Source organism: Vicugna pacos, chromosome 34 (assembly GCF_048564905.1).
Source record: "Vicugna pacos chromosome 34, VicPac4, whole genome shotgun sequence".
NCBI lineage: Eukaryota > Metazoa > Chordata > Mammalia > Artiodactyla > Camelidae > Vicugna > Vicugna pacos.
The window spans coordinates 19,818,728-19,842,089 of NC_133020.1; the positions used below are offsets into that span (position 1 = coordinate 19,818,728).

General features: G+C 55.0%; 2 long non-coding RNA genes across 5 annotated transcripts in view; one reads left to right on the forward strand and one right to left on the reverse strand.

Annotated features, from left to right (window-relative positions):
* Nucleotides 1–23,362, reverse strand: part of LOC116276930 (uncharacterized) — a 61,391-nt gene that overhangs the window by 22,597 nt on the left and 15,432 nt on the right. Inside the window, exon 1 of one of the 2 annotated variants that reach the window (XR_012066998.1) lies at nucleotides 13,360–13,468. The exons of the other annotated variant lie outside the window; for it this stretch is intronic. This is a non-coding gene — a long non-coding RNA (uncharacterized lncRNA). Of the gene's footprint in view, nucleotides 1–13,359; nucleotides 13,469–23,362 lie in introns of those variants that run through there. 2 annotated transcript variants of the gene reach the window in all.
* LOC140691313 (uncharacterized) lies at nucleotides 6,218–11,931 on the forward strand. Of its 3 annotated transcripts, none has more exons than XR_012066918.1 (4): nucleotides 6,218–6,815; nucleotides 9,317–9,899; nucleotides 10,798–10,902; nucleotides 11,076–11,931. It is a non-coding gene; the product is annotated as an uncharacterized lncRNA (long non-coding RNA). The 3 variants fall into 3 exon arrangements; XR_012066919.1 differs by lacking the exon at nucleotides 6,218–6,815 and having other exon boundaries at nucleotides 8,489–9,476; nucleotides 9,772–9,899; XR_012066917.1 differs by lacking the exon at nucleotides 6,218–6,815 and having other exon boundaries at nucleotides 8,492–9,899.

Below are 23,362 nucleotides of genomic sequence, written 5' to 3' on the forward strand. Positions count from 1 at the left end.
GCACCCCTCCCCTCCCTCACCAGCAGCAGCTGCCCTCGTGTGTTCATCCTTCCTGGTGGCTACAGCATCTGACCGTGTCCTGCATCAGTGCCCTTCCTCTTAGGAAGAGGCGTGTCCAGCCTGGGGTAGCCAGACCCTCTCACTCAGCATTTTAGACACAGCATCTAGGCTTCTTAAGTGTCTGAGGCCATCTCGGCCACAGAGTGAATTAAGAAAGAACTCATCTCTCCTTTGGACATATACATAGTTCTCCATCCCAAATAAAGAGGAACAAGCAGCAAATATGACGCTAGCAGGAGGGCAACCGCCAAACCACTGCTTCCTGTCAAACGTTCTCGAGTCACCTAAGTCCACCCATGCAATTATCTTCTAAGTTCATTCTCCAAATTCAACTTCCGTATTTCAGGGTCTACTTATAGCCAGATGATTGTGCTACTGCCCTTTCAAAAAACATACTCCCTATACCTTAAAAATAAAGTCATACACCCTTAACCCATTATCCAAGCAAGGCCGCCCGTGATCTGGTGTACGTGCCCCTCCAGGGCTGACACCCACTGTCCTCCCCAGGCACTCAGCGTCACCTCCAGCAGAGCAGATACACTAGAAATAACTCTTCCTCTTTCTGAGCCCCAAACCTGTTAGCTCTCTTGACAAATCAAAGCGAGATGCTGGGGTACACGTCTTTTCTCCCCTAAGGGCAAGGTCTCTTTCGTTTATCTTTGTTAAATCCTCACCTAGCCAAGAGCCCGGGGGATGACAGGTCTTAATAAGCAGTGAGCAAACAAATGTGTGTGTGCTTGGAAAAATTAGATTTCTCCTCCCCCCACCCCTACGCTGGGGAAGAACCAGCCGCTGCTGAAGAGAAAACAGATCATGTCGAGATTTTTCTCAGCGGAACGTAAACATCAAGCTCAAAGCAGATAACAAGTTGAAGAAAGTGTGACGCTGCTTTATTTTTAGGATTTTTTTCTCTTTCTTAAAGAAGTACATTAAAGAAACACATTGCATTAAGAGCTGAGACTGTATCGACGATCTCTGTGGTCTGTGTGCCCTTTTGAACCAGAATTCGTGGCTGGGGAAGCAAAAGAGCCTCTTTGCCTGGGTGGCTGCGCTCCCATCCCTCATCGCTTTAAATCAGCAAGATGCCGTTTGCATTCTTTGCACCGCCAATGTTGCTTGCTTTGTGTTCCCGGACAAAAATAACGTGCAGTTCCTCTCTCTCACAAAGGTTGTTCAGAGTGCCCTCCCCGTGGTGCATTTCACACACTTGTGACCAAGGCCGGAGGCTCCCTCGGCCTCACAACCTCCATGATTAAGCAGTCGGTGGTGGGTCTAGTGGTGGGAAAGCCCAGGTGACAGCAGGACCCGTTCATCTCACTAGAAGAACCCTAAAGCGGGAAGGACCCTCCCGTACGCACAGGAACACGCACCAACATCCCAGGGGGATAAAGACCTTCGCCACCGCCGCTGCCAGGTGATGACAGCTCTTTACAGTTTACGTATCTTTTTCCTGGTTATGCTCCTTCTGGATCATTAAAAGCGCCCTGCAAGACAGGTGTTACTCTCTAGAGCACAGGCAAAAATGTTAAATGCCTTGTCCTACAGCACACAGCCTGGCAGGGCCAGGTTTAAAATTTAAATCTAATGCATGACCCTCTACACTGCTGGAGCAGACTTCTACTCCAGGCTGTGAAAGCTCAGCTTCTCGGCACTCTGGAGAAAAGGCAACTATAACCTTCCTTGATGGTCCAACCTAGCTAGCAGTCTTCCCAAAGTCCAGGACAGACGGGCGCACGTGCAGAGCTCTGCGTGGATGCGTTCGCCCAACCGCCATGACCTCACATCTGAAACCAGAGCCCAGAAATTCTCAGCAGAACACGGTTTCAGTCCCGAAGCTCACTCGCAAGGCCTGCCATGGTTCGAGTTTCTGTCTATGTCCTCCCAGGTGCCTCTGATTTTACAACCAGGGCTCTTCTTCCACACCCCCCTCTGGAGGCGCCACCGCTCGCCAGTAGGTGCCGACCCCTACGCGTGTGCGGCGACAGGTGCTTTCCGTGTCTTTTCCGTCTGCCTGCAGCTACGCTACAGGCTCTCAGGGGGAAGGACTGCCCGGCGTGTCTGACAGATGCATTTCTGTGCCTTAGCCAGCTCTCCCAGGTCAGCCTGGAGTCAAAGGGTTTCCTGGCGCTGGCTGTAGTCGGGGGGCTGCTGCCCCTCCCCTTCGCACACCCTCTGCTGGGCTTACGTCTGGCCCCGCCAGCGGCTCGTCACGGAGCCACCCGACACACTGTGGGCCGTCTCGTGAGAACAAACAAGAAGCCCGACTTCCTCCTCTGACTGAACTTCGGACTGCATGTGGGAGGGCCCCCTGCTCCACGACAGGAGGGAGGCTGTCGCAGAAGGCAGAGAAGCTCCAGTCGGCTAAGCGCGCGATTCCGCCCAGTGAGGTCAGGGCAGGGCTGTTGGGAGCTTCCGTTAATTCCGTTGGGACAGGCAGGCGGCAGCTGGCAGTTAGCGCTGAGGCTGAGCGGAGCAGGCTGGGATGGATTTTTAAGTGAACAGTTCAGCTGGCCCTCACATTGTGAGCCTAGCTGAAGGGCCCAAGGAGATGGAAGAGCCGGGAAAAGGGACGTTCGCAAATAATGCCAAAACCTCTTCTTAGTCTTTCGCTTCCATATCCTTCCCAAAACCTTGAGCTCCAGTGCTAAGCGTCCCCAACGTTTCCATGTCCTTCCCCTTCCTGCTGGTAAAGCAACAGTGGAGACGTGGGAGAGAGAAGGCGGTAACTAAGATACTGCCCTGGGTAACCTACCAGAAGTTGGCTCTGCTGTGAATTTCTGAGTCTCAGATAGGTTTGTGGGGGTCACTGATTTTGCTAACTTGTTGGTTCACAAATTAACAAGAAGTGCTTCATAAATGCTTGTTGAATGGATAACAAAACAAGTAAACGAATTTTTATCTGAGCCTGGAAACTGCTATGACCAGCACAAAAGTAAAGCATCCTTAGGCCACACGTGAAAAATTCCAGTCCCAGAAGAAAGCGGGCAAGAAGCAGCCAGTCCCGAACACGGCTAATCCGGGAAACTGCTCTTCTCCTTTCCTTGTCCTCCCTTCCACAGCGGTCCTAAAAGCCCCACTGAGACCAGCCATCGAGACGGCAGCAGAGGCTACCCGGGAAACATTCCTTGCTGTGGCCATTTAGAAGTTTCCAGGAAACCTGGCTTCCTCCCTCCACCACGGCCCCCGTGAACATGGTGGTGTCAAGCTTGGGCTCTGAAGCCAGGAAGCCCCACTTTCAAGTCGCAGTCCTCTTATGGACTCAATGAGAGCCTTTGGGCAAATTACTTAACCTCCCTAAACCTCAATTTCCTCAGTCTATAAAATGGGGATAATATTGGTAAAGCATTAAGCATCATGTCAGGAATATAGCCGGTGCTCAATAAATGTTTATCATTCTTCCTCCTGCACCCTATTCTGTCTGCCCTTCCCCTCTTTCTCTTCCTCTTCATAACTTCTAATTCCATCACTGCCCCAACAGCCAGAGAGCAGAGTGACTAGGAAAATTAGGTCATTTTGGAAAGCCTGGAAATTCTTTGCGAGTCTCAGAGCAACCGAGGCAGCCCCGCCACCTGCCCGGTCTTTGGAAAAGCACGATTAGATGCTGGCGGCATCTGTAGCCCATAGAGGCCTGAGAACAACAGAGGTGCGTCCTCATCTGCAAAGTAACTGCCGATCCTTTATGAGAAACAAGGACTTTGTAAGCAGGATATTTCAAATGGCACCTAAATTGCCAAGAGCCTGCTGTTCAGTCATTCACGTCACCCAGAGAGCTGCTGTGCGGCAGGCTGGGTCCAAGCCCGTGGGCTGCGGTAAACCATTTACCTGGTAGTGCTGTAGCCCCCTTGGGTGTTCTGCACCCCAAGGGGCTGGACTAGAGACACACTGAAGTTCCTCCAAGTGTTAAGACTTGAGGTTTCAATGGTTCTGCGAAGGTCGAGAGAGGTCGCAGAAAAGTAAACTACACAAAGCTTAGCCTCCCAGAGGGACAGTAGAAAGGTTTTCATTTGAAGTTAACTGTGAAGTGGCAGAGACTGATGTGAAGGTAAAGGTGTGCAGGTCAGAGGGCTCGGGCCCCGTCAGACCCTCTCAGCACCAGGTGTGGTACCTGGAGCGGTCCCCGGAGGGGCTCTGCAGACGCACTCCCCACCCCAGCTCTGGCTGCCCCCTCGCCGGCCACCCACAGGCTGCAATGCAGAGGAGAAGGGAGACCCCAAGGCCTTCCATCACTGCTGCAGACGCCAGCCCAGCCCCTCGCCCTCTGCTTGGCTCTCGCCCGTGCCGCCAGCCCCACACAGCATCCCGCCAGGTATACAGGGTCAGCTGCGCCGCACCTGCAAAACATCTTCCTTTGCTGAGGTTTGTTGCAAACTTTGTTTGCATAAATCTGCAGATGGGGTCTAAGTGGCCCTGATTCCAACTATGCAAGAGAAAACACAATGACCACATGTGGAGTCAAAGGCTTTCAGGAGAGCACAGCTGGTTTGTCACAGAGGCGGGAGACGGGCGGGCTGCTGTGCCACACGGGGATGTCCTGCAACAGCCCCTGCGCCCCCCTCCCCCCACACAGGGTCCAGGAAATCGGAGCTTTTCCAATGTTGGCTTGAAGTCATGCCTAATAGGTTAAATTTTTTTTAAAGGCTTTGCTCAGCCATGTGGGCAGAACTGGGGGGGCTTGGGCTTGGGGAGGGGTGACCCACCTACTCCATCAAAGGGGGAGCACTGAAGGGCCCCTGAGAGCCCACGTCCAGCACTAGTCACCAAGCAGCGAAGGTGCAGTAACTCTGCTCGGAAGCTCTTCTACTTCCAGTCAAACCAGGCTCTGGTTTCCGAAACAAGTGCTCCCAGAGCGGCGGAGGGAGTGAAGGCGTCTGGCTGAAATACGAAGCCCCGGCCGTCAGCGCTCAGGCCACTTTAACCAACATAAACTGTCCCCTCCTCCATAGTCCGCCCACACGTCACTGAGGGAAAGAAAAGTTCCCAACTAGGAAAGCAAGCGGGTGAGCAGCAACACGGCGGGGCCAGTCGCTCGCGGGTGTAGACCCTCCGAGCAAGTCGGGGAGTAAACCGGGCCCTGCCCTTCTCCCCGAAACTCGGGGAGACCTCCTGTGACGCCCCCACGCAAAGAGGGGCTCAGGTGACAACCTCCAGAGGGAGGAGTAACCAGCCACCGACCCCGGGGACGAGTGGAGAGAGAGCCACAGCGCAGAAAGCGTCCCCCAAAGACAGCGATGCAGGCGTGGAGCTGATGCCTCACTAAACAAGGCTCGGGGAGGCTGCCTACACTGAAGGGCATGGGACGGAGAGCATGTGCACAGGAGGAAGTTTTGTCCCAATTCCTGATGCGCCCGAAAAGCAAGCTGCAAACTCTCTGCTGGAACTGGCTGCCACTCCTCCTCTGTGTCCCAGAGGCCCGGACGCAGGGCTGGTCAGGCCCTGGACGGATCTGTGCTGTGTGGTCCCAGCGGGCCAGCGGGCGTGCCTGCTCTGACATGAGAAACTTTCCTTTGACATGTACTTTAGTGAAGAGTTAGGAGCCCCAAGGTCCCTTGTCTGCCGTGTGGCTTTCAAAGTGTCCATGACACCAGCTCTGTCATCCCTGCTGCCTGTAGGGACGGACACGCCTCTCTCCTGGCTGAAGAGAAGAGACACCATGGGAGGGAGGCTGAGCCGTCCTGTCAGCAGGTGGCTCTATTTTCTCAGCAGGAAAACTGAGGCACAGAGCCCCTGCCCCCAGCCCCAGAAAGCTGGGGAATATATGACTTAAACGCTGCTGAACTGGGGGTCGGGAGACGCGGGGGAAAGAGCAACCGGAAAGCTCCAAGCCCAGGTCACCAGCGCTCAAGTCCGGGCGGTGGGGCTGCAGGTGATTTTCAGTTTCCTCTTTTCTGTACTGGTTTTCTCTCTTATTTTTTCCCTTCTTGGTGCTCTATATTCTCCAAATTTTCTACTATGGGTGATTTTGAAATCACATTTTTGAAAAAAAATACTGATGCAGCAAGGATGAACTCAAGGTCAAGGCGGCTGTGGGGTCAGCGGTGGGCGTGCTCAGTACGGCGGGGACGCGCCCTCCCCCAGCACAGAGCCTGCGGCTGAGTCTGGCGCCCCCGTGCCAGCCAGAACCTGGGGCTCCATCGGAGCCAAAGAGGTCTGCCTACACTCTCCCACGGGAAGGGTGGCCACGCGGGCCTGGGCTCTGGGCCCTGGCCCTCGCAGAGCTCGCCCGGACTCCAAAGAGCATCTCGTCCTTGTGCGATGCCTCCTCTGGAAAAACTGGACAGAGAGGGCTTGGTGCTCTCTGACCCGGGGTGGCCCCATTCCTCCAGGCCGCTGTTCCTCTGGCCTTAGTGTTTCCACGGCTGGTGTGGTCAGCGAGGCCAGCTCCCCCAGCCTCTGAGCCGCACGGAGAAAAAGCCTTTGAGTTAAGAGAGCCTGCAGCTTCTGTTCTGTCGTTCACCTACTTTCCCTGCTAGACGGTTTCCATGCGTTCTGTTCAACCTTTCTTCTCTCTTGTTCAATTCTTAGTCAACAGGGAAGAGACGGTGGCCACCACTGGTGTTTCAAACCCCCGTCCTCTGATCCCCACTGCTGTCTGTACTCCAGGCCCTGCCGACGCGACCCGGTGACCCTCCCTCCCTCCGGGTCGCCTTCCCAACCATCCAGGCACAATCCTTGACTTCTTATTTCGAGCCCACCACGGAGATTCAGAAGGAGCATCCCGGCCATTTCACAAGGAAAGGCTGTGAATCAGGGAACAGGTGGGCTCTACAGCAGGTCACCCAGGATGCAGACCTCACGGCGAGTGTCTTGGCCCTCCACCTGTCTGGTCAGAGAGTTCGTGTGTGGCTTCAGATTCTGGGGGGCCCCTGAAGCTCTACAGAAAATGGTGCGGATGGATGTCTGCACATTAGGGTTTTTTCTCCCTTGGTGGTAGGAGGTCGGGGGTGGTCCACAGCTTTCATTTCATTCTCAGTGAGGTCCGTGGTCCAGAAAACTATCAAGGATGCTTCATCTACTCGGCCTTCCCCCCGGGTTAGACAGAGACCCATCACCCCGGCAGACACTGCAGCCTGGGCCACAGACATGGGGGCGGCCTGCAGCACGGCCACCCTAGCACACTCTGACGTGGCCGTGGGGACCCGTGGTTCCTGGAAGGAAGGCAGGCCACGTTTATAGAGCAGCTAGTTCATGGCCAGGGGCTGGGCCAAACAGCTGGCCCACATCCCCTGGCCTCCCCCTCGCGCTTCCTCTGCAAAGTTGGGTGTATTATCCTCATTTTACAGATGAGGAAGCAGGCTCAGAGAAGTTGAGGAACTTACCCTGTGTCACACAGCAAGAGCCAAGAGCACAGTTAAAGCCGAGACTGCGTGGTCAAGGACCGTGCTCTTTTCCCTGCGTTCTGCAGCCCTGTGCCCTCTCTCTGTCCCCAGTGGGGCAGGGGGTTGAGGGAGGGGGAAAGAGACATATCACCTGACTTCTTGGGCATCCGGGTTCTCATATCTGCAAAATGGAAATGCAGTCTGGCCTCCTGCCCGCCACCCGTCTGGCAGCCTGTCAAAGCCATCAAGAGGCTAGGGTGGAGCCGGCCATTTTCAGCTGAGCAAGCTCAGCCCCACGCCCCACCCCAGCCCTCCGCCAGCAGGAGCAGGGTGGAAACTTGAGGCCACTGGCGGGGCGCGCCCTCAGTAAGCACAGAGCCCAGAGAGCTGCCTCTGTCGCTGGGGGTGGCGATTCAGACGCGAATGAAGAGGGAGCCCCTGGCTGCCAGGTGCGGTTGCCGCCCTGAGCTTCCCACCAAGCAGCCCCCACCCGCCATGCACAGAGCACCCACACCAGACCCAGCAGCACTGCCTTTGCTCCGGGCGGTGAGCACAAAGCAGAGGAGTCAGTGCAACTTAGGAAGTAGGGCACAGCACCCCCACCTCTCCACCAGCTCGCCCACTCCCCCGTCCCGTCCAAGGGTCCCCGTCCTCCTGCTCTAAGCCCCCACCCCCAGGCTGGGAGGCCCCTGCCCCAGGCCTCCCCACCTAACCTGCCAGCCCCAAAGACAAGCTGGCGAATTATTGGGTGAATCACCATCACCAGGTTTCGGTGAGGCACTGGCCCTGCTCCCCCGACTGCCCCACGCCTCCGCGGACGCCAAACCACGAACAACTTCCTCTGCGATCGTTCCCCCGCCTTTGCAGCCCCCAGCACCCCTCCCTCTAAAGTGCTTTCACATGATGTAGCCTTTCATCAAGACGGGTGATTCAGTTCCCATCAGACTTGAAATGAGTAATTCTGACTCCGAACGGGGCCCGGACTGGGGCTGCCCACCTCTGTCTGGTCCCTGCCGCCTCCTGCCTTCCCCACACGAGGTCTTGGGAAGCAGGCGGGAGAAGCCTTGGCGAGTGACCCCCGCCCCCCACCCCCACCGCTGCCCTGGAGCCTGGGTGGGGAGGGGCCAGGAGATCCAGCTCCCCGAGCTGGGGGTGGGGAGGTTGCCGCACTGGCACACCGGACCACCCCTTCCAGCCCCACCTTTAAGGAGTCCACTGAGAGACTCAGGTGGGCTCATACGAGCACCCCTCACAACATGGGCAAGTGTCCCCAGCTCTGCCAAACACTGATGGGCCGTTGCCCCATGTGGCTCTGGCCCCAGCTCATGGCTCTCTCGCCCCTCACACCCCGGGCTCTCCTCAAGCACATGCCCAGAGTGCAGAGAGCAGCCGTAGGCCACACCTCACACACAGGTCACCATGCTTTGTACCCTGTGACACCACCACCCTGGCCACAAATGTGGAACGTGAATCAGTGCCTGAGCCAACTGTGGCCGCCTTGATGGTGGCCTCGTTGGGGACCCAGCCCCAGAGCCCTGCCGTGTCCTCCCTCTTAAGGACCCAGAGAAAACTAGAGATGCTGACAGGAGAAGAGGGAAGCTGGAGCCTCCCTGGGGGCAGGCAGCGGTCACCGGAGATGAAAGAGACGGTAAAGGTGGGGGCAGGGACCACACTCGGGTGAGAGTCGGTGCCAGGCCCCCGTGACCGTCCAGTCCTCCACGTGGCCGAGAGCTAGACGGCTGTCCGCCTTGGCGATGTCCCCGTGCGGCCTTATAATGAGCCCCCATTACCTAGTGGCCAAGCAGACCTGGCAACTTCTTAAAGAAAAATGCAGGTCACTGGGAAGAGGTTCTCATCTCATCCGTCATGAGAAGGTCTGACTCGGGGTTCCACCCATCACTGACGGGGGGAAGCCACAGCCACCTTCTCTCCTTCCCAAGTGCCGGACGGAGAGACACGGTCACAGTCTTCTTGTGAAACGCCACGAGGCACAGCCGGGCAAAGTGGTGACCGGGACCAAGGAAATAAGCAACGTCAAGGCAGAGGGGTGAAGGCAGCTCCCGCGAAAACGTTCCCGAGGCTTCTCTTCAGTGAGTCAAGGTGCGGGGGAAGCGCAGAGACCTTAAGGAATCATACTGTGATGTGACCTATAGGACGGGAGAACCCACGGTGTCCACTTGGTTAAGCAAGCCTGTAGGGGCCTGAGTGTCAGCACGCAGAGGCAGGCCTGAGCACCCCGTCCACCTGATAGCCGGTCAGCAGCATGACAGCCGGGCCCCTGGAGAACACGGGCAGCCTCCCAAAAGCCGCCGGGGGCAAAGAGACTTACAAAGTGACCGTGCATGTGCAAGGCTGATGGGGCACTGTCACCCCGTGTGTCACAAACATCTCGCAGGTGGACACGTGTTGCAGGCCCGACCCGTGCTTAAGAACTGCGGAGGGTGGCAGAAAGAGCACTGGCCTGGGACTCAGAAGACCTGGGCTCTAGACCTGCTTCTGCCACAGCCAGCTGTGGGGCTGCAGGTGAGTTACCTCCCCTCTCTGGGCCCAGGTGTGCCCGTCTGCAGCCCAAAGGGGCGGGACTAGGCCGCCTCCAAGGGCCCTTCCCTGGCATTTCACGAGCTCATCACACCAACAGCTCATCCTGTGGCCTCAAGACTGACGCCGGCTGTGGTTTTGCTTCAACATCAAAGCAAAACCAGGCTGGCGTGGACTAGAATGCGTTCCCAGATCGCCCCCAGGGTCCCCAAACACTTTGAGGGTTCAGCAAGGCCAAAACTATTTTCATAAGAAATCCAAGGAGTCCTCTGCCCTTGCCGCTGTGCTGGCGCTTTTGCTGATGGTGCGAAGTCGGTGGTGGGGGCATCGCGGGGGCCTCGGCCCCAGTCAAGGCAGAGCTGGGCACTGTGGTCGGCCTGGGGCCCGGGTAGGGGTGTGGCGGGTTACAGAAGGAAAAAGGCCAGTTTCGCTTAGGAATGCTGTTGGTGAAGCAGTAAACATGAATTTCATTGCGTCTCAGTTCCCGATAGACACTTGATAACATCCCCCGTGGTGCTGAGGGGGCCGCACGCTGGGGTGCGGTAGCCTCCGGACGGAAAGCGCTCGTGCGGGCGAGTCGCAGGCCGAACCCCCGCTTCCACGGAGCTTCGTTTTTACTCAAAAGAGCAGTTTATACCCCGATCATGTAGACTTTGATATTTGGCAGCCATTTTTTCAAAAGTCAGTAAGCCACTTCAAGGAGAACAATCTAGAGTATTTTTTATTTTATTTTTCGGCCAGTGACAAAATTTGTTCTTTACAGAGGAAACCAGAATTTTGGAAAACTTGGATCTGTCATGGTGACCTTGCCAGCTTCCCAGCATTTAAAAACTTTTCTAGCGAGAGGAATATTAACCCACAGAATTTCTTTTCTATCCTACAGCCAGATGGATCAGCACTGAAAAGACCCGCAGAAACACTTTCCAAAGAAGTAACACAGGATGTTACAGACACCTCACACGGGTCAAAGGTCCATCCAAAGTTTAAGGTAAACTAATGTATTTGAATGTAGCAGAGTAGGAAAAGTTCATTCATGTGCTTTTAGACTCCACATTACAACTAACTTTTAAGAAACCACCACCTGTCGAGTTTTGGTGGGGCATCAAAGAAGGCTACACACAGCTATTTTGAAAATGGTTAAGGTATTTCTCCCTTTTCCAGCTGTGTATCTGCGGAAGGCTGTAATTTCATCACACGCTCCAACCCAGACAACATCACAACCTACTGAACGCAGGCGCGGGTGTAAGAATCTGGCTGTCTTCTCTACAGCAAGACGTTAAGAAGGTCTGCAGACACGTAAAACAGAGGTTCTCAACCAGGGTGAGGCTGTCCTCCCCGCCCCCTGCAGCAGGCGCCGGGAGGAACCCTTTTGGCTGTCATCACGGAAAAGAGGTACTCCTCACGTGTCGTGGGCAGAGGCCAGCGATGCCACTAACCATCCTGCAATGCACAGGACAGCCGCCCATGTCACGGAGAACCATCTGGTCCGAGATTTCAAGAGTGCCACGGTTGAGAAACCCTGATATGAGATCCCAACAAGTTTCTTGTTTCACAAATGCTTGTGTGAGCATGTAATGGGCTTATTATTGTTATATTTAAGTATTTTTTAATTGCACAGTTTTAATTTGTAATCCAGTAGCCATCAGTAGCTATAATCCACATAAACAAAAGCTCTTTGGTGTCCTTAATGATTTTCAGGATTATAAAGGGGTTCTGAGATCAAAAAGGCTGAGGACTCTGGAGACACGTGATCGAGGGTAGAGATCACAAAAACAGATTTGCTGAGCAGCGCCACATGTTGGCCACCATGAGACAGGCGTGCCCGGGGGCGTGTAGTGTCTAGACTAGGGGGGTGAGCATGGCCGGGGTGGGGGCAACATTGGCACCGGTTACATGTCGGGCTTTGCGATAACCTCGAGGGATGCAACCATGGCTGAGATGCAAAAAGCTTACTGTCTAGAAGGGAAGAGAGACACATTAGCTGTAATTTTCATTAAAGTTCGGGTAGGAAGAAAGATGGGCAGTGTGTGTGTGGAGTTTGTGAGATCAGTGGGCAGGAGCCTCAGGGCCGGGTTGGTGGCGGGGAGGGGAGGTGAAGGAGACAGGGAAGGCTCCCAGAGAAAGTGACATCTGAGTTGAGTCTTGACAGATGAGTGGGAGGTTGTTCACCGGGAGTGGGAGGGGCCCTGCAGGAGAAGGTGGTGTTCCAGGCACTGGGAACAGCATCAGCAAGGGCACAGAGGTACGAAATAGCGCGGCAGATTTGCAGAAGATAAGAAAGGGTGTAGAGATGACGAAATGGATACTAGACATGCCCCCCCCAAACAAAATAAATGTAAATGCCCCGAGTAAAACTAAGATATTTTTAAATCAAGAAAGAACAGCTCTGACAACATAAAATACCTATTTTTAGAAGAGAAAGGGTGGGCTCCTAATGTAGGTATTCTGATAGCAAGTACCTGTCAGGGAAAACAAAAGTGAGGCCCTGATGTCTCACCCAGAAACAGCACAAAACGCTCCGCTTCACCCCCTCACATGCTCTTCTCTGTGTTTACACTGTTTCTGTCTTGGGCGCACAGGACCTTCCCGAATGCCCACCGTGGGTCAGCAGATTCTGCTGAGAAAGGACGAGGAGGGCCCTCACCCGCCCAGCTCGTTAGCACGGTCCCCCCAGGAATCATCCCACTTTTTCCAGAAAGCGTTCTCCTAGTTCATGCCAAGACGCACAGAACTGTTTCCCCCGCAGAGGGCTCAGTGGAGGAGGTTGAATGTTGACTTTTAGAAGCCGTGTATCAACACCGTTCTGGAAAACGGGGTGAGCGTGCCGCACTAAAGCACCCCAGGGTGGGAGGAGGCCCTGCTAGTTGCACATAAAATAAAACAGAAAACGGAACGAGAGCAGCACTGTTTTCTAACAGCGTCACCGCCGGTCTGTTCCCGCCAACAGCCCGCAGCAGAGGCCGAGCGGATCCGAAGTGCACGCCGGCATTTGCCAGGGGTCCGGGGCAGGGCGCGGGTTGGGGGCTGCCCTTTCCAGCGGGCAGTGCCAGGCTGCAGAGGAGCCTGTTTGATGGGCATTTGGCACTCTGTTTCCAACGCAAGTCTGATGGAGCCCCCGAATTACAGAGGGCTAGCCAGTCCCCAGCCTGGGGCTGGGCTCCCAGAGCCCCCTCGGAGGAGGGCCTGCGCAGGCGCTAACCAGGAAGGGCGGGTTTTCCCCAGAAGAGCAGGCAGTGAGCCTGGGCAGGGGTCAGGATGCGGAGCGGGGGGCGCGGACTCGCATTCATCTGCCGGTGGAGGTGACGCTGTCAACAGGAGAAGGGACCCACCAGGAGCGGCGGAGGCCCAGGAGCCTGCCGCGCTGGGACCTGTAGGGCAGACTGGGGCGCGAACAGCAAAGGCGTGAGGATGCGGGCGGCGGGAGAGCGAGCCAGTCGCTACTTACGAACTAGGCGGTTCAGGAGACCCGACTGCGAGGACCTCACCCTTGAAGGCCTTGCTCACAGCCGTCTGGCCAGCGGTCCAGTGCGGGACACTCACTCCGGGCTTCTTGAACGCGCCCGGGCCCAGGCCCAGGCGTGCAGCGCGTGCGCCCCGGGGAGAGCGCCCGGGGAGGAGTGCGCGTGCGCCCCCCGGAGGTGAGCGCGCCCGAAGAGTGCGCATGCGTCCCCAGAGGGGGCCTGGCCCCGCCCGCCCCGCGCCTCACCAGGGTCAGGATACGGGGCTTATCAGTCGAGTCTCCAAGTCCAGGTGGACTCACACGGCCCCCCCCACGGGGGGCCAGGAGGCGGATGGCTCAGAGATGGCTCTCCTGAGGGGGCCGTCGGACCTCACGCCCCACCCCAGGAAAAACCCACCCTCGCAGGTCCCGCTTTACCGGCTGCCTTTACCAACACGTCCCCGCGGCAGGTGCACGTGTGCTGGGGCCACCGCCAAAGGAGGATGCCAGGCTGGCGAGCGCTCCTTCTACAGGAGCGCCAACGTCAGATGCTGGGCCAGAAGAGAGAGCCGTGCGTACCAGCTGCTGCGGCAACCTTGCCTCCTCCCAGCCTCTTACCCACGTCACACAGGCAACTGAACCCGTCGGCACCGCCCCATCACCCTCGAGGAGCCGCAGAAGCGTTTGTTTGTTCGGGTTGTCAGAAGTTAGCGGCTCAAACACTGCAGTTGCTATAATAACAATTATTCCTGCAATAATGGCCGATGGTGCCGGGCACTGTTCTAACCTCTCCACGAACATCCACTCATGTAACTGGCAGCCGTCCACACGGCATGGTATTAGCAACTTAAAATCGGCAAAGTGAATTTACCCGATTTTGGTCACTAATGATAAAACGGGAAGGTTACGGTGGGAACTCGGTCCTGCCCCCTCATCTCAGGCTGCCTGGACGGCCCCACACCAGAGGGTGAGTGTTTCCCTCTCTCTGTGCTTGTTTTGTTTGGATTCAGCAGTGGTGACAACGAGGACGCAGGAGACCACACGGGTGTCACCCTGGATTTGTCGAGTCCACTTCCGAGCCGGTGAGAAAAGGGGTGGTGGGAAGTCAGCACCACGCGAGAGGCGCCCTCCCGCCCGCAGCACCAAATCATCCTGCCTGCCCTACTCAAAATCCACTCTTCAGCCACCATGCATTTCTAGAGTACAAAGCCCCCTCCCCATGCCCAGACCTCCCCCCAGGGAGCCAGGGGCCCCGGGTGGCCGTGTTCCTGAGGGCGTGTGCTTCCCATGGTCTCCTCCTCTTACTGCCGTGGCCAGAGGCAGGGCCACAGCCAGGACCACCACCGGGAGCCTGTGTGGGGGCTTCCATTCACCTTTGGCCACCACGTCGGCCCCCCTGGCTCCTGCCTGGGAAGCAGGCCCGCCCACCGCTGCTCTGCCTGGGTTCTCCCCATTGTGCCCTCTTGCCCTCAGAGTTCCCACACAGCCTGCCCCAAACTGACCAGACTCCCTCCTTGAATGGAAACTGTGCTGTTGGTGGGACCTGGATGACTGTCCCTCCCTGCTGAGGGAGATTTGACCTCTAGATTTCTCCTCTGACCAGGACGTTCACTCATCATGAATGGATCGCAAGAAAGATCTAGAGGGAACGGAGAGCGTGACCAGAGAAGTCAGAATTTGCAAAAAGACTAACAGGGGGTGACCTCGGAGGTAAGGTGGTCACTTTGCCCGGGGAAGGCACGCTCCCTGCAATTAGATCTTATTATTTTTAGCTCATAGTGACAGTGATGGAGAGATTGCTCCAGGCGCAGAAGAAGGACTGATGCTACTACTTTTCTTGCTGTTTTCTTGTCCTTGCAAAATTACTGTTCTCTTTAATCCATGCATTTCTTTGCAGGAATCTTTAAGTCACTCATCCATCTTATGGGGGTTAGTTTGGTTCACCAGATAATACATTTTAACGGGGCATGGGTAAACTGCAAAACATTGCAGTCTGTGGATGGCTCCCAAACCAGTAAGGAGGTCACTGCCAACACCTTTGCAAAATGAACCTCCTCCTCCCCTCAGTACCATACAGGGAGCGGGAGTGCCTGGCATAGGCACCAACCACTTTCCAAATAGATTATCTTTAAAGATAAAATGAGAATCAACTCAAGGACTGTTACCTTCATTCAGCGCCTAAGAGGTCTGTATGAGCAGCCCACCTATTTGTTATCCAGATGCAGACAGTTGAGGCGCACAGAAGTGATGACTTGCCCAGGTCACACAAACATCACTTCTCAGACGTCAGGACAAGAGCCAGCTGGACCAAACACCCAGGGCTGTCTCCCCCCTACATGACGCCTAAATCGCCCTTCTCCTGCAACCACCCTCTCCGTTCCTGGCCCTGTTTGAGACCCCCTAGTTCCCACAGGAAACAATGAATTCTCCAAAGTTAAGGCAGCAGTATCACCCATGAGAGCGAAGGGGTGGATGAGACCGAGTTTATCCAGGTTGCACAGAAAGCACTGCTTTTTATGACCATTAGATACATGTTAGGTCCCAGAGAGTCACCCTCATCTGTGTTTCCCACGGCATCGCTCTGAGTCGGATGGTAACAGTAGCTGTTGCAACCGGAAATTGTAACCCATTGAATTAGTACCTGCTGAACAGCGTAAGTGGGGGTGGCCATCCCTAAGGATGCACGCTGTAACCACTGTAACCATGAGCCAACCGTGGGGTTTTATGCTAACAAGTCAATCAGGGAAGACCCTGGATGTAAGCTGAGAAAAGGTGAACCTAACTTTTTAGAGAGATAAGGAAGTTATCAGAAAATATATTCGTTTGGGATTTTTTTTAATCAATCACAGATGCTAGGCAATGCCCCCAGGTGTGTCAGTGACGTCTCACACTTAACTGAGATGTGACACCAGGTTGATGAGCCTGCTCCATGGAGACCGGCGGTACCCAGGAGAGATCTAGGACAGTATCCCAAGCATTAGGATTTTACGGGTAATAAAAATTCTGAAAGTCTGGGACTCCATGAAGGAGTGCCTATTTTTTAATCTGTCCAGATAAGGACATAAAAACAAATAGGGCAGAAACCAGTAAATTTAAGACTTATGGAAGTTTAAGTGAAAAATTAGATAAATTGGAGATAAAACGTAGAATAGAGTTGTTTGTTTTGCACTGATTTTATTATCTAAATTGAACATAGACTGTAAACTATACATCAAAAACCATGATTTATAAAATTATGACATATGACAAGTTGGGATATTTTTGCAGATGTTTTCCTTACAGATTAATGTTTTTAAAATATAGACTATCTTACAGATCAGTATGAAAACCATTAACACCCAGTGGAAATATGGATAAAGTTCTTGAACAGAAAAATCACAGAAATTAAAATATCACTGAAAATTGATATTTTCCATTTGTCAAAAAAAAAAAAACACCCATCATTTTTTAAAGGATGTTTTCGTTTCAAAAAAGGTAATCTCTCAGTCTCCATGGGTAAAGAACAGTCCTAGACTGAACGCTTGGCATTGTGAAAATTCAGCACTCTGTTCTGAGTTTTCTCATTTCCCCATGAACCAGTGACTGAAACCAGTGTGTGGACTGCTGTTTGCGTCTCTGACCTAGAAAACTCCGAGTGCGCAGATAAGGCTGTTCAAGCTGACAGACGGCCCCCGTCCGCCTGGCCACCCAGGGACTGCTGGGTCACCACGTGTCTGATGGCCCTGGAGCCTCTTGAGAGAACAGTGGAAAGGCTCAGGGACAAGCCCACTGGCCCCCGGACCCTAGACGAAGAGGATCTACAAGAAGCCACGTGTACACCTTGGTTGGGATGCAGGGGGCCGTGAGCGCAGGTGTGGCTGGGAGAATGTTCTGCCCTGAAGCCTGTTTGTAGGATGCAGGGGGGAAATACCCAGACCCATGAGTTCTCAGTTCACAGGGGGCTGACAGTTCAAGACCAGCTTTATGGTACTTGAGAGCTGCAACCACTGAGAACAGAGACAAACCCAGATGGATGGTGAGAGCCCCTAAGGAGAAGTGCCAGCGACTTGGGTCACTCACCCAGGAGGTGGCAGTGGCCACGGCCCCCCACCTGCCATGTGGCAGAGTGCAGGGTGCTGGGCACCAGGGCTGAAGCAGGGTAGGGACCTTGCACAAGACCCCACCGGCTTCTCTGAACACAACACGTCTGCCTGGGGTGACCAGGAGCCTCAGAGGCTTTCGGCTCACGGAGCAGAGGCAGGAGACCCACCTCCTCAGGGGCCCCCCAGGGACTTCCCCAGGCCCCGCCCCCAGAGGAGGCTGCGTCCTCATCTGCAGGCACTAAAGAGGTGGCATTAGCTGGACCCACATCCTCCAGTGACATCCTCCCTAGAGCCCCACACCCGTGGAGACCCAGCTTCAAGTTACAGCAGTAAGAAACCTGCAAGACAGAGGGAGACTTCCAAACCCGCAGTTACCAGTGAGCAGTGCGGTTTCTCGAGCGCGCACATGCGTCAGGCCCTGCTTACAAACGCTTGACGTGGACCATCCCGGGACATCCTCACATCACTTCAGGCTGCTCACTGCCCCCATTTTGCAGCCGACAACACCGAAGCTAGAACAGCTTGGGGAATGTCCATAAGGTCACACCGTCCACGGCAAAGCTGAGATACAAACCCAGGTCTGTCTGCTCCTGAAGCCCCCGTGTTAGACACAAACAGTCCCTGAAAGAGGTTTTGGAAGCAAAAGCTAGAAAGAATCTGAAAGTGCATCTGAAGGAGAATGATTAAAGGCACCATGCCGTCCCTGTGGTAGGGGACTATCTGCCGCCACTGAACAAAATTGGACCAGATTTATGTGCATTCACCTGGAAACCTTCTGTTACAGGGTTAAGAAAAGGGGTTTGCAGAATTTGTATTATGTCATTTTTGTTTTGCTAACGTTCCTATACGTGAGTATGTTTGTCGGAGCAACGGAAACCCCTGGGAGTGTACAGTGCAAACCCACCTGGGATACCGGGGGAGGCGGGGTTGAAGGGGAAGAGGGCGGCCTTCCAGCACATCGTTTGATGTGTTAGAACAAGAACACATAATAGCCATCACTTAAAAGCAAAAAGGTCCTTGTTTTGTGGGCAGGTGGTAGGAGCTGAGTGAATGTTTGCTGAATGGAATCAAATTGAGCCAGTCGAACCCTCCAGTCCGCCGGACTCTCCACCAGCGAGGCAGGCTGCCCAGAGTGGAACGGGGAGTCTGGGCTTCCAGAGGGAGAGGCGGGGGCCCCGGCGGAGAGCACGGGCAGCCTGGTGGGCTGATTCCCTCTCCTCCGGTTGGGCCTCCATGCCGCACTCAATCAGCTGAAAATAACTTCACCTTGAAGTTTACCTGACTCACGGCTTGTGTGTTTCCAAGCGGCCCAGTCACAGCAGCCCCACAGCCCAATTACGACCACGATCCCAGCCGAAACTTAGTGCAGACGAGGCGGGGGGGGTGGGGGCGGCCGAGCCTGGCTGGCCTCAGCCATGCTTCCTCTGAGCAAAACTACCGGCAGCGCGAACGCTTTCGTCTATTAATAGAGATCTCCTGCACGCTGACAATAGCAGCTCCTAAAAAGAGGAAGCGGCTACCTGGGTTCTGGTGGATGAAACCAGAATCTTGTCACAGCGGCTCAGCCGCTGCCTTACCTGGGGCTGCGGGCGTTGAAAAGCTGGAGCGCGTTTGCCTTTCAAAGGCATGAACTTGAAAGTTACCCGGTGTTCCTGTGGCAACCATATTAAGGTGTTTTAAAAGCAAGCGAGCGTCAAAGACAGATGTGACGGAACCTTGCAACAAGAAAAGCCTAGTATTTGTCAGGACTTTAGGTGAACCCGGTACACGGCTGGATCACTCACCACATCGTGACTTTTTTTTATAGGCGGGTAAAGGGACCCCAAGAGGCCCAGTAACCTTCACCCACAGTCACGGGGCAGCCACGGCCTCCCCTTGGACCAGCCTCACCACCGCGTGGATGCTGGTTCTGGACCCATCCCATCGCATCCCCACCCCTCCTTCCAACAACTGTCACTCCTCCTAAGAAAAAAGCAGTTGTGTACGGACCTCAGTTGCCTTTCTGACACAGAGGGGTGTCTGGGGCCCAGCCCTGGGATTCTGACAGGTGACATGTGACAAGTTCAGTCCCCCTACCAGAACACGGAAAAGACCCGTGAGTCTGTGATGTTCCAAGAAGGCGCAGCTGAAAACACGTGATGTTGTCACAGGAAGGAGCCATCCTCTGCAGGCTAGCCCAGCACTGCACGGTTCTGAAAGCATCTTGCACGTTGAACCTCGTGACCCTTGTGTACCACGCCCCTCCCCTTGCGGAGAACAGGCTGGTCTCATTATCCCTGTTCAGTACATGAAGAAACCGGCACAGCGGGGAGCAGGCAGGGCCAAGGTTAGTTCTTCCGTTCCCCAGCCCGACGCTCTTCCTGCAGAACTTAAAGAGCAAAGCAAAGAAAACCTCTGCAGAGATGTCTCTGCCTGTGACTCTTTGCCCTGCGCAAGAGCGAGGACCTCCCCGAACACAGCACTCCAGCCCGGACAAGGGCTCTGCCCCAGGGTCTCCCAGTCAGTCCAGACCTTTCATTGTGGCTCCCATGAACCCCCAGACCCTGTGGAAATCGCTCCTGGAATGTGAGTTATTAAAAATAAAGAAGATGGAGATTCATCCATACTCACCATCCCCCCAACACACACACACACACACCCACACACACACATCACCTTACCACACCTGAACACCTGCTTCTACGCATCAGAGTCTGGAAACCCCTTCAGCTAAATTTTCTCTGCCACCTGATATATCAACCGTGTCCCACAGTGAGAGGGGAGAAACACCGATGAAACTATGGAGAATCTGCAAGCAGTACCATTTTATGGGTGTGGGGGGGTGGAGCTTTTGCTCAGGGTTCTGTTAAAATTAGTATATCCAGGAAACAGCAGTGGGGAAAGGTGGCCCCGAAACCTTTCTTGATGGCAAGGAGAACGTCGGCCTGCTTTTAATTTTGTGCACCTGATAAAGTACAAAGTGAATGGCACTTGACAAAACCGCCACCTCCCTGCTGCCTTCCTTGCTTGTGCCTGGCGACCCTCATAGACAGGGTCCGTGTAGGGCCTCTTCCCGGCACCTCCGTGTCAGCCTCCCCCTTTCTTAGCCGCGTTGTCCTTGGTTCCTCAACTGTCCCGAATGTTGGGTTTGTTTTTTTTTTTTGGAGGTGGGGAGGTAATTAGGGTTTTTTTTAATTATTATTTATTTTTAATGGAGGCACTAGAGATGGGCCCCAGGACCTCGTGCGTGCTAAGCACGTGCTCTGCCACTGAGCTCTACCCTCCCACTTCCGAATGGGTTTGAAGGGTGGTGGTTCCCTTCACAACGTCTGGACCTCTGGTTCCTGGAGTTTGTCAGGCTCCAGATGGTCACCGCTGTGTGCGAGTCCCCTCATGATTCCTTTTATCCCCGACCCTGCCCGATCTGCCCCACAGGCGCAGGCGGCTTCCACAGTCTTCAAACTCTGTCCTGGTGTGCAAATCCCTGTGCCTCAGAGCCGACGCCACCGCCAGGAGCACCCTCCAGCCCCCCAGTGCTGCTGGCCGTCATTCTCCTGGTGGCTCCCCAAGTGTATCAACGTGCTCAAGCCCCCTGCTGCTGCTTTAGCTTTTCCTCACCTGCACAGAGGTAAGAGGGATGGGGAAGAGGGGGTTAATGCAGGTTGAGAGGATGGACCTGAAGGTCGAACTACCAGCTCGCAGGCAAGTTCGGCCATGACCATGACTTCCTCTGCCTTCACAGCCACCGTCCCTCCGGCTCTAAGAACAAACTTTAGTATTGTCTGGCTGTTTGCTTGGAAAGAAACACAGAAATTAACGTCCTTTAAATTCAGTGGTACTCTGTGTGTAATCAAATAAACTTATTTGGTTAAAATGGAATATTTTTGGAACAGCTTCTAGGGTTTTGGTTTCTGCCTTTATTTTATTTTTTTTTTTTTTAAGCAATCCAATTGCCCTCAGTCGCTGCCTCGCCCTTTGATGGCCTGATGTCTGGGATCCACAGACAGTGTGACTTCACCCAGCATCTCTTATCAACTTGATCTTAGCTCTTAGCTGGTGGCCAGTTCATTTCCAGGTAGGACATGGGGGACCTGCTTCTCCAGCTTTCCTTGTTTATCATGAAGATAAACCCATGCAATTCCAGGGAGGGGGCCTCTGTCCCGTGACCTGCAGGGACAAGAGCTTTTGCCCCTTGTAAGGGTTGATAAAGGAAAGACTGGCTCTGATCCAAATCCCAGAACCTCAGCCAAGCAGCCTGACACCTCAGGGGCTCGTGAGAAATGTAGACCTGCCAAAGAAAGTTTGGCCATCATTTTACAGATGAGGAAGTTGAGGCCTGAAGAGCTAACGGGGGTCCTGGTTCTGGGCTGCTCGTAATTCCAGGCAGCCACACACCACTTCCCGGATCCCAGCTCAAACCAGCGTCCCCACTGCCCCCAAGGGGCCCCACAGCTCCACACGGGCTTGGAGGAGGTGCTGAGGATGCAGCCACCTGGCGCCAGGCGAGCCCCACACCCCCCGCCCCCTGCAGAGGCCTGCAGTGTCTCCCCACAGAGGCAGAGAGACAGCTACCTCCCCCAGCGGTGGCCTTGGTCAGGTCCCCGGGCTACTGCCTTCATTCCCGTGAGGTTAATGGCTCTGCCTGCCAGATGTCTGCCTGACAACTTGCTCTTTCAAAATGTAAAAACTTAAAACAACACTGTGATGAAGCACTGTATCTTCCAGTTGCCTCTTTCCCCGAGGGGGCAGTTAGGGGGGATGGGTCCCAGGGGTGGGGGCTCCTGGCCTGTCCTTTCTGTCCCCGCAGGCAGGTTGCAGGCTCTCATGCTCCAGTGTTGTCCACAGTGGGAGAAACAGCACGCTCAGGCACCGGGGGCGAGAAGCCCACCAGTTACCGTGAGACACCGCCCCGAGCCTGGCCTCCCGCTGGCCCTGGGGCCGGCCCCCCGGGGACCCAGGAGCTGAACAGACTGAGCCCAGCCTCCACCCCGGGCATGGGAAGGGCTGAGGCCGGGCTCATCGGGGGCTGCCCCCCAGGTGAAGCCCAAGCCCCGGCAGTTCCAAGTCTCCGCCGCCGGGAAAGCTCGGCCCCCCCACCTGCCAGGCTGTCTTTGTGACCCGGGCTCGGCCGCATTAAAGTGCCGCCGAGGCTGCCACACCGCGTCCTAACCTGTGAGACACGGCGCAGAAATAAACTTCTGCCCCTGGGTGCGAGCAGTTTACTGAGGTGGGCCTGCGCCGCCCTCTGGGCTTGGGTTGGCTTGGGTTTTTGTTTTTTTGTTTTTTTGACAATTGGGTTTTTAAGTTAAACTGAAGGCACAGATGGGAGGAGTGGGAGGGTCCTCCACCGGGGGATGAGGAGGTGGTCTCACGGTTCCCCTGTTCTCCCAGAGCATTTTCACAGCATCACAAAGTTTGCCCGATATTTAATAAGATTTTGACCACGATATTTTCCGCTGTCTCTAAAGCACGGGTAGAGCAGTCCCGGGCCCCCACCCCTTCCCGCAGAGCTGCCCCGCCATCTCCCCGGAGCAGCTTCAGCTGAACGTCTTGCTTTATCCCAGCCGTCCCGCGGAGGAGCTGGGCTTTGGGGCCAACACTCCTGGTTCCAGCCACACACACAGGCCGGTCAGCCGAAGGGCATGAACGGAATTTACTGGGAGGAGACCATGCGGCTCCCAGGCAATCCTTGAAGGCAGGGAAGAAAGGAACCAAGTTCCCATTGTGGGGAGAGTCTGGGCTGGACACCCTGGTGACAGCCTCCACTGTCCTTGTCACTGCTACTCCACCACCTCGACTGGCGCGATTCTCAGCTGGGCCTGCATCTTCGCGTTATTTTCGAGATGCAGGCCCGAGGCAGGAGCCTCTCACTCCCTTGCTGCAGGTGTGTGTTGTGGGGGGGGGGGTCAGAGTAACCAGCTTCCTCAGCTTCCCAGTGGGAGAAGGGG